The following is a 10,101-nucleotide window of genomic DNA, read 5'->3' on the forward strand; positions in this document are numbered from 1 at the left end:
AGTCTCGTAGCCAGTTTTGAAGACCCAAACCACAAAGGCTCAAAGGGCCAAACATCCCACGTTGTCACAAAGCCCCATTTTATCGCGGTTGCCGATTCATCCTCGTCGGGTGCATAGCCTGATAGATTTCCTCTCTGCAAAACGCGCCATGATTTATGATCCTTCTCTCCATAGATCTCTTCCCAAGCACTCTCTTTCTCTTCTTTCCTCTCCCTCTCCACCTCTCCTCCAATCTCTCTCTTTCCTTCCAAAAACATCTACAAAACCCATATTTGTCCACTCTGCTAAACCACTCTGTATCAAATGTTGCTTCACCACGCCCGCATCCGAACCCGATCCATGCGATACCCGACCCGTTTCCTCCCTCAAGATTGCCATAATTGGTTTCGGCAACTACGGCCAATTCCTTGCCAAAACTCTTGTTTCTCAGGGCCATAAAGTTTTAGCCCACTCGAGATCGGATTATTCCCATATAGCCAAAAAGATGGGAGTTTTCTTCTTAAAAAACCCCGACGACTTATGTGAGCAACACCCAGAAGTTATACTCCTTTGTACTTCGATTATCTCGACCGAACTTGTTCTCAAAACTCTTCCTTTACAGAGACTGAAACGATCCACATTGTTCATCGATGTTTTATCCGTGAAGGAGTTCGCTAGGAACCTGCTCCTCGATGTCCTGCCTGCTGATTTCGACATCATTTGTTCTCATCCCATGTTCGGACCACAAAGCGCCAGACAAAGCTGGAGAGACCTCTTATTTGTCTACGAAAAGGTTAGAATCGGGAATGAATCCTCCCGGGTCCAGAGGTGTGAACAATTTCTTGAAATATTTCGAAACGAAGGGTGTAAAATGGTGGAAATGAGTTGCCAGGAGCACGACAAGTTTGCGGCGGGGTCACAGTTTATGACACACACGGTCGGGAGAGTGTTGGACATGTTGGGGTTGGAGTCAACGCCGATTAATACCAAGGGTTATGAGGCTTTATTGGATTTGGTGGAGAATACTTCTGGGGATAGCTTTGATTTGTACTATGGGTTGTTTTTGTATAATAAGAGTGCTTTGGAGATGGTGGAGAGGTTGGATTTGGCCTTTGATGCTTTGAGGAATGAGCTTTTTGGCAGGCTGCATCAGATTGTGAGGAAACAGTTGTTTGAGAAAGGACAGAAGGTTAAGAGTCTGCATGATGGTAGTTACCAAAATGATGCTGCATCGACTTTAAGCTCGAATGCTCTGAGGTATTTCGAGGATTTCACTTTTTTTCTCTCTAATTGTTGGTCCAATTCAACATGCATGGCATAGATAGTAGCTATTCAATTAGCTTTAAAATGCTGAGACTTTATCAGTTGAAGGTGAATATGGAAAATCACAAAGAATTTTGAATCTTCTTTGTTTTACAGGCTGTTACGCTTAATGCTTCGGTTTTGATAGTTTTTAAATATTAAATTTGTATATTTGGTTAGAAATAGATATTAAATCATTTTTACATATAGTTATTGTAGAAAATGTGGTTATAGAAGTACCTATTAATTATTAATGTTGATATTAAATCATTTTTACATATAGTTATTGTAGAAAATGTGGTTATAGAAGTACCTATTAATTATTAATGTTGATATTAAATCATTTTTACATATAGTTATTGTAGAAAATGTGGTTATAGAAGTACCTATTATTAATGTTGTCAAGGGCGCAAAGCACACTCTAGGCCTTTAAACTCTTATATTGCTTCATGTGCAAGATGCAAAAAAGAAGCTATCTTGAGTGAAGTAAAGCACAATATGTATATATGTGAGTTTTCGTAATATATATATATATAAAGCTTAAGATATATGATGAAGAGTCTAGTTTATCTGCAAAACATGCAATTTTTTTATTGGTAAATATGCATAATTTCCTTATGGTCAATGTTTGTCGTTGAATGTTCAAATATTATGAAGTATATAGTTAGATATTATAGTTTTCTTACTGGTAAAGCTGTAGCAAATGAAAAGAAAAAAGTGAAAATAAAAGAAATTAAAGAGAAATTCAATCAGATGGTCTTTTTCTATGCTTACCACCTTACAAAAAGGCATGCCTAGGTCAAATGGGCCTGGCCTGAGGGGGACACGGGGTATGACCCGCTTTTGTTGAATAATGCTAAGGCGTATGCCTTGACAACACATTATTAAACTCATGGACTGGATTGCTAGTAATGAAATGTTTCAATATCTTTTTTCTTCCTTGACATGTTTAATTTCATATTTAATTCTTAACAGTTTGAGATGTTTACAATTGATTTAGGATTAGCCGACTTTTAAAACTGCTTGGCCTTGGGATAAAGTAAGTTGGGATTATTGTGATGCAAGTTGTTAATATATTTATGGTCTTTTACTGGAACTTTCAGATCTCAAGATATTATAGCTTATGAATTCAAAGGAAAGATATCCGAAAGTGTTGATGACAGTTCAAAGCTAAAGATTGCGATTGTTGGATTTGGAAACTTTGGCCAGTTCCTCGCAAATACTATGGCTCGCCAGGGCCACTCAGTTTAGCCTATTCTCGAACCGATCACCGGGATGCAGCTAAAAATTGGGGGTTTCTTTCTTCTCTGATGCTAATGACCTCTGTGAAGAGCATCCAGAAGTTATTCTCCTCTGCACCTCGATTCTTTCGACTGAAAAAGTTCTCAAGTCAATGCCCTTTCAGAGATTGAAGAGAAGTACTCTGTTTGTTGATGTACTATCAGTGAAGGAGTTTCCAATGAATTTATTTATTCAACATTTACCGGCAGAGTTTGACATTCTATGTACGCACCCCATGTTTGGACCCGAAAGTGGGAAAAATGGATGGAACGGGCTTCCTTTTGTTTTCGATAAGGTGAGGATTGGAAATGATGAAAGTCGAGTAGCTCGGTGTAATAGGTTCCTTGATATTTTTGCCCGAGAAGGATGTCAAATGGTGGAGATGACTTGTGCAGAACATGATCGTAATGCGGCAGGTTCACAGTTCATCACCCATACGATGGGCAGGGTTTTAGAGAAGCTACAATTGGCCTCGACACCAATTAACACAAAAGGTTATGAGACATTGTTGAAGTTGGTGGAGAATACATCTGGAGACAGCTTCGATCTTTATTATGGGTTGTTCATGTACAATGTAAATGCAATGGAACAGCTTGAGAGAATGGACTTTGCCTTTGAGTCATTGAAGAAGAAGCTTTTTGGTAGATTGCATGGTGTTCTTCGGAAAGAACTGTTTGGAAATTCAGAGAAGCTCGAGGTATTGCAGGAGAAATCAGTTAAGCAAAATGGTGCACTTTCACCTTCTCCAGAGAGTGCTAAAATCAGCTAGCTTTATGTTTTTGTTTTATCCGAAATTTATATGGGTAATCTTCCTTTATCTTATAGTCCATTTCAATATCTATTTCATTTTCAAAAGATCAAAAGGCTTTTGAAGCCAAAAGTTTTGAAATCAAGGCTTTTGTGTTGTTTGATAAATATCATGCTTGTAATATGTAACTGTTGTGACTATTTCATTCCATTTACTTGTCATGTGTAACTTTTTTTTTTATCTGTTGCATCCGATTGCTTTATTTTTAATTTTGTTAATTAATGGATTTTTGCTAGGACGCAGATACTTTATGTACCATTGCAGTCAAATCTTGTTTGCTGTTCTTGGATATACTCTGAGTTGCTAAAAAAAAATTCTGCCCCATTAATTTCTTCTCTTCCTGTCTCCTCCTTTTAATTCGAATAATTCTGATGGATACAATGTATACATACATATATTTATGTGTGTTTCTTTATATTTGTTAATTAGTTAATCATTCTATCATCCTTATACTGATCTGACAATGTTTACTTGTGAAGGATTTTACTTGATGTAATTTCTACATTATGGTGATTGGGTCTTCCATTGCTCACTTTGGAACCAGCTGTCTGCCAACCTTGTGCCCGCCATTGTAGCTGCAAAAGTGAAGGTTTCTATTTTCTTTTTAATTTATTCCTATTGCACTGTGGGAAGCAGTAATGATGTTAGAAGAGATTCTGTTTCTGAATAAATAGAAGGAAATTGTAGACTATGAAAGCATTAGGACAAGAAGAATTGCCAGAAGTTAATAATGAAAGAGATGTTGGTGATCCGATTCCAATCGAGGCATGGCCCAAGGAATGTGATGTTTCTCTCTAAATTTTGTCCACTTCATTCTATTACCAGATTCTGAGTTATCCCTTTGTTGGAGGATTTTATTGGTAGCAGTTTGTTTTGATTTTCTATATATTCTTCGGAAGGAGACGGTGATGTTGTATCACTAAATTTCTGTTACTTTAGCACTCCATTTTGTTGATAGTACCAAATAAGTTCCCACATTTCATTGTGGTGATTATCATAATAAGAGAAGAGAATCTACTGATTCCTCTGATTTAACTGATTCATTGTTAGTAGTTAATCTACGACATGCCTTTTCACTTTTAATAATGGGTAAAATATGTTAGTAGTTCCCTTTGTTTTTGGTCTTTCCGTCTTTGGTCACCGGTTTTTAAATTAAGTGCGTTTGATTTCTTACGTTATCAATCTGTTTGATTTTAGTCATTCGGCCGTTAAATCTGTAACCTTTTAACGAAAATGTTACGTGGCAATTAAATTTTAAAAGAAATTTACGATGCTTTCTTCTTTTCTTCCACGTTGCTTTCTTCTTCTTCTTCAAATTACACTACGACTGTTAACCAAAAAATGGGCCTCAATCATCCTTAGTTACTGCAAACTAAAGAATGGACACCTAACTATATGCTTCTCGCTTCTCCTCAATCTCTTTTTTCAAACTTCGGGATTGGACTTACAAATTTAGGTGATTCCTGGAATATGTTGAGTGGTTAAGGAGGAGAAAGGTCGCCTCCAATCGGATTAGGCCTCGAGCTTGGACGTGGGTCTAATCATAGAACAACCGGGTTCACAAAAGCATGTGGGTTCACAGTTTTTCAACTGCAGAAACTACAACTTCAATCTCTCATCTACAAGTACATGAAAGCTGGTTTACTTGTCCCTAATCAACTTCTCCTCCCTATTTGGAAAAGTGTTGTCGGTTCTCAGTGGATTTCATGGCAGCCCTTATCAATTCTACTCCGGATATATGGGTTGTGGATCATTGCCGTTGGAGTACAAGAATGGAGTGGATCCAGAGCCAGGAAGATCTAGAAGAACAGATGGGAAGAAAAGGAGGTGCAACAAAGAAGCAGTCTCGGATCACATACTTCGAGAAACACATGTACAGAGGCCGCCAGCGTTCAAGAAAGCTTGTGGAAGATTCTCAAGCTAACACAACAAACACTAGTCGTGTTAGCCACCGAAATACTAACACCAACTTCATCATTTCTCTGCAGCGCGATAGTAGTAGCATTAACAATGGCAGTAGAAGAGGCAGTAGAAAAGATTTATTGTTCATATATATATATATATATATATATATATCTGTTCTGTAGTTGATGATGGAAAAGATTGCATAGCAGAAGAGATGAACGAGCATAACTTGCAGCAGGAAGATCCTGGGTATACGACGGTAGCTGGTTGGGAAGCCAGTGGAGGAGAGATCACAAATGTGGGCTTGGACAAATCTGGGTATATGACGGTGGCTGATTAAAGATGGAGTTGTTGTTCATGTAGAAAACCTCATTTCTTGCTTATGTGTTTTGCACTTTTGCTATGGCTTTAAAAGAACAAGTTACTGGGAAATAGATTTGGAGCATCATGGGGTCGTCCTTGCTGTTGTGGGTAGGTTTTGACTGGTAATGTTTTTCTGAAGTTTTTTGTTACTAATTTCAATGGCTTATCTTTGGAGGAGGAAGAAGAAGAAGAGGAGGAGGAGGAAGAGGGAGAAGAAGAGGAAGAAGACACAAGTTTTTTTTTTTTAATTGCCAACTCAGACTTCTGTTAATGAGTTAACGGAAGTTAATGGTGGAGGTAATTGAACCGGACGGACCGATACGTAAGAAACCAAGCTCACTTAATTAAAGAATCGGTGACCAAAGTCGATCAGACCGAAAATAAAGGTAACTACTGGTATAGTTTACCCTTTAATAATTGAATAATGGATGTTTACCTGCTGAAACTTGTCTAAATCAGTAATGCTCTTTTGAATCTTTGGGATTTTCAGTATGTCTAAATCAAAACCATTTCATAATGAGAAATACATGATTAAACTCCATGCACTAATAGGCTTAAATTCTCCATTGATCACTGTCTCAACCTTCAGCTGCAATTCTAACTTTATTTTTCTGCTTATGGATAATCATAGACAAATAAGCCATGATGAAGTTATATCCAAAACAAGGCAACAATACACTAAAACTAGCTATATAACTTTCTTGCAGATGAAGGTACCCCACAAAGGCCTGCATCAGAATCTAATAAAGACCTTAATCTTTGCATGATCCCATATTTCTTATGCATGAAATTTTACTTCCTCGAGTGCTACTTTGCCTTTCTGAAAGCACTCATAGTTGAAAGAAGCATAGTTTTTTACAATTCTGTATAACCTTGGCCTCTGGTCATCTATCAAGGCTTCCACAGGTCCGATCTCCTTTTCCGGCTCAGCCTCATTAAACATTGCCACTGATATCCTCAGCTTGCCCATGTTCGTCACCACCTTGTGCACTGGGCTCTTGAATATTCCGTTACTCATTATCTGCATCAATCAATACATATCAAACAAATTCCATTACTTCCTATGGTCGAACTTTAGGACGCAAGTCACATGGCTCAAACTTTAATATACTAACCTGCATTTGGTCACCAAGGTTAACAACAAGAGCATGGGGGATTACAGGTACAGTGATCCATTTCTCATATTTGACAATTTGAAGGCCTTTGACTTCTTCGTCTTGCAATAAGACTGTCACACCTGACCTATCTGAATGAGGTTTGACACCGAGAACTTTGTCCGGTTTTGAACAAGGTGGATAGAAGCTGACCTCACTTGCATTACCGAGTTGTCTCCAAACTGACCCGAGAAGCTATTCTCTTCTAAGTCAAGTGATTTTGCCATGGCCTTAAACAGGATATCCATCATTTGCTTTAGCTTGGTGGAATATTCATGCAAGACCTCTCTGTAAGAACTCAATTCATAGCTCACAGTTTACAGAAGTAAAAATTATCAACAAATCACAAGCTATAAGAATGCAGTAGTTCATCTCTGCTGTTAAGTGTAGATTCTTATACCTGAAATTATCTGGTTTTTGAGGCCAGAGATTGAGCCTTCTTTGATTTTCTGGAAATACCTTGAGGAACAAGCGAGTGTTCCAGTCAAGAACTTGCTTTTCTGAGACCACCACATCATGGCCATAACCTTCGACTCCATTAGCTGCTCTGGAGTATTTCAGCTTCTCTTCCTGTGGGAGTCCAAAAAATTGTTTTGCAACTCCACGGCCTTGGTCGATAAATGAACTTGACATCCCATGGCCGATAGCCTGACACAACACAATTAGAAGAGAAAATACATACTGATTAAGGTTCATGAGAGTTAATGGAAACGTGTTTTTGAAGAGAATATAGAACCTGGAAACACCCTCCTGATTCGAGAGCCAATCTGAGTTTTTGCAGTTCATCTTTCGAAGATAGCAGAAGACTAAGATCAATGATCGGAACCGAAACAGACGACTGAAAATGAGTAGAACCAGTGCCTCCTAAACTGCAATCTTTGACATGAAACTCTGGGGTTGGCTTATCACCATTAAGGGATATCTCCTGAACACTCTTAGACAATGAAACCCCATCGAAGAAAAGCGACTTGCCTGCCATATTTGCTCTCAAAGCAATCAGAAACCTTCTAGGAACTGTAGCTTATGATAACTGGAGTGACTATGACACGCAATGGGTAATGTTGTGTTGTGGCTTGAACCGTTACCCCTGAACTTATTACCTGGAATCGTTCAAACGAGGAAGTAACTTTTGACGTGGTCGCTTTTCACATCAAAATAAATTCTTTCTTCTTGAATAAAAATAAGGAAATTTAATGTAGTATAGGAGAAGTAGGGTCGAACCCACAGGGACTAAGGAGATAGACAAATTTCTTGATTCTTGATTTAGGACCTTGGCGTGATCTTGCGTGAAAGAAAATAAAATGGGGAGTTTGTGATTGAAGAGAAAGAAAATGTAAGACAAATGAAATTGAAAGAAAGATTGTAAAGAAAAGAAAGGAAATTAACAAAAGTAAAACCTTGCAAAATCAATGGATTAAATCAATCTTAGGCTTTCGCTCTGACTCAAATTCTTCGAATCATCGAAATAGATTTACCCTTCGGGATTCACGTCAGTTATTTTGTCTACAAGTACAGATCCTTGCGACTAACTTGTATACCGAATACACAAGCGCAATTCTTCGACCTTGGATTTGGAAATTGATCTAATCAACATTAATTGTTGTAGACCAAGAACCATTAAAGTGCATAAAACCGACTCAGATAATTATTCCAATCAAAACCGTTTCCGATCTCAATTCTCACTTTAGCAACAATTTGCTAATTGTGTTCCCGGGATGTTCATTTGCTATCAATTAGCTGATCTTTCCTCCCACATGTTTAATCGCAACAACATTCCGACCATCGACTGTCTTTGGTTTTAAAAATTGTTGTGATTTGAAATAAGCGTAGAGAAATGAGAAATGTATCTGAAGTTACTTAAATTTTAGGTACACTGTTCCAGTCTTGATTCCAAAACAAGAAGTGCAGTTTTCAGGCCTTTTAAGTACATTTTCTAGCAGTAATCGTCTTTCACAAAATGCATATAAAATCTTCCAATTTAGTAGTAAACATGAACAAACAAAAAGCACTAAAGCACAAAATAAACACTAGTTAAATTCCCATTCACTTATTTAATGCTTGTATTCAAGCATTTCTCAATCAACATACTAAATCTATAAGTTGCCATTCCTTAGTCCACATCATAATCCAGTTGTCCCAATAAACCAAAATTAAGCAAAGAATTGAAAGTAGAAAACATTTCAAACAAGTGACTAAGCTAGGAAATAATCGAAACAATATATTCCAGTAGCTACTAATCTCATGATGCACAACTTGATTACCTCGCAAAGGATTCGCTCATTTTCTCAAAGTGTTTAAGGACAAGAAACGCTCAAGCCAAAGAAAGTTAATGCATAACCATAAGCTTGTAATGTGATCTAATCTCGACCACTTAAAAACAAATTCAATGCAAAAGCCAAGAGGCCTTTAATTGGGTTGTAATTTGGCTAAGGTATGGGTAGGGAAATAGGCTCAAGGAAAATGGCTAAATTGCCAAAACCAAGATTAAAAAGAAAAGTAAAACAAAAATTTAAATGAAGCATAAAGAAGAAGAATAAAATAACCAAGGGATAAAGCATTCGAAGCAAGGGCTATTTTTTTCTTTTTTTTTCTTTTCGAACAAAAGGGTTATTGTGTTATTTTTTTATCTGCTGTTTGAACAGTGGATAACACACTGAAATTTTTTCGGTCAAATAGAATTTTCCAACAGTATTTTTTTCTCTGTTTTTGCATCCCCCTCACTTAAATCATTTTTTTCTCAAAACGCAATTCAAATTAAAAAATGCAAAGGAAAGGGAAAAGGAATAATCCCCGATTTAATGACAGCCACGACCGCGACCATGTCAAGATGATATTGGGCGAAAGTAGGAGAGAATTTCGGTGAGGTTGGACTTGATGGAGGCAAGACGACCTTGGATGCCTTGCATTTCTTCCCGTAAGTTCGGTTATGTGCTAGCAATCATTGCCGATGGCGGATTGGCCCTCCTCATGAAGGCGCGCTCATGGCGTGTCGTGATGGTGCTATGAGGCATAATGTGTAGAGCAACGAGTGTTCCGGAGAGAAGTCCCATGGAATCCAAGCACCTAGCATTAAAAATATCCATAGGAAAAACATAAGTCAAATTAGTATAATCAAATGTTAAAGGAAATAATATTTTAGCAAGATGCGTAATATAGGGACCGAGAATTAAGGGTCGATTGGTTAGTATAAATTTTTCGAAGGCGCGTGCAAACCAATACCCTAAGTTTACCTTAGACCCAGTTTGCATACACCACAAAACAATAATTCAACTTTATTTAAGTAGGACGTAGTATCGTTACGCCCTGAGT

General features: G+C 37.7%; 3 pseudogenes; 2 read left to right on the forward strand and 1 right to left on the reverse strand.

The window, feature by feature from the left end:
* The first annotated feature begins 56 nt into the window (after window positions 1-56).
* Window positions 57-4,286, forward strand: LOC120147943 (annotated as a pseudogene).
* Window positions 4,287-4,765: 479 nt separating this feature from the next.
* On the forward strand, window positions 4,766-5,615 carry LOC120147927 (annotated as a pseudogene).
* Window positions 5,616-6,261: 646 nt separating this feature from the next.
* Window positions 6,262-7,771, reverse strand: LOC120147944 (annotated as a pseudogene).
* Window positions 7,772-10,101: the final 2,330 nt, after the last annotated feature.

The sequence above is a fragment of the Hibiscus syriacus genome, unplaced genomic scaffold (genome assembly GCF_006381635.1).
Source record: "Hibiscus syriacus cultivar Baekdansim isolate YM2019G1 unplaced genomic scaffold, ASM638163v2 tig00110945_pilon, whole genome shotgun sequence".
NCBI classification, from domain to species: domain Eukaryota; kingdom Viridiplantae; phylum Streptophyta; class Magnoliopsida; order Malvales; family Malvaceae; genus Hibiscus; species Hibiscus syriacus.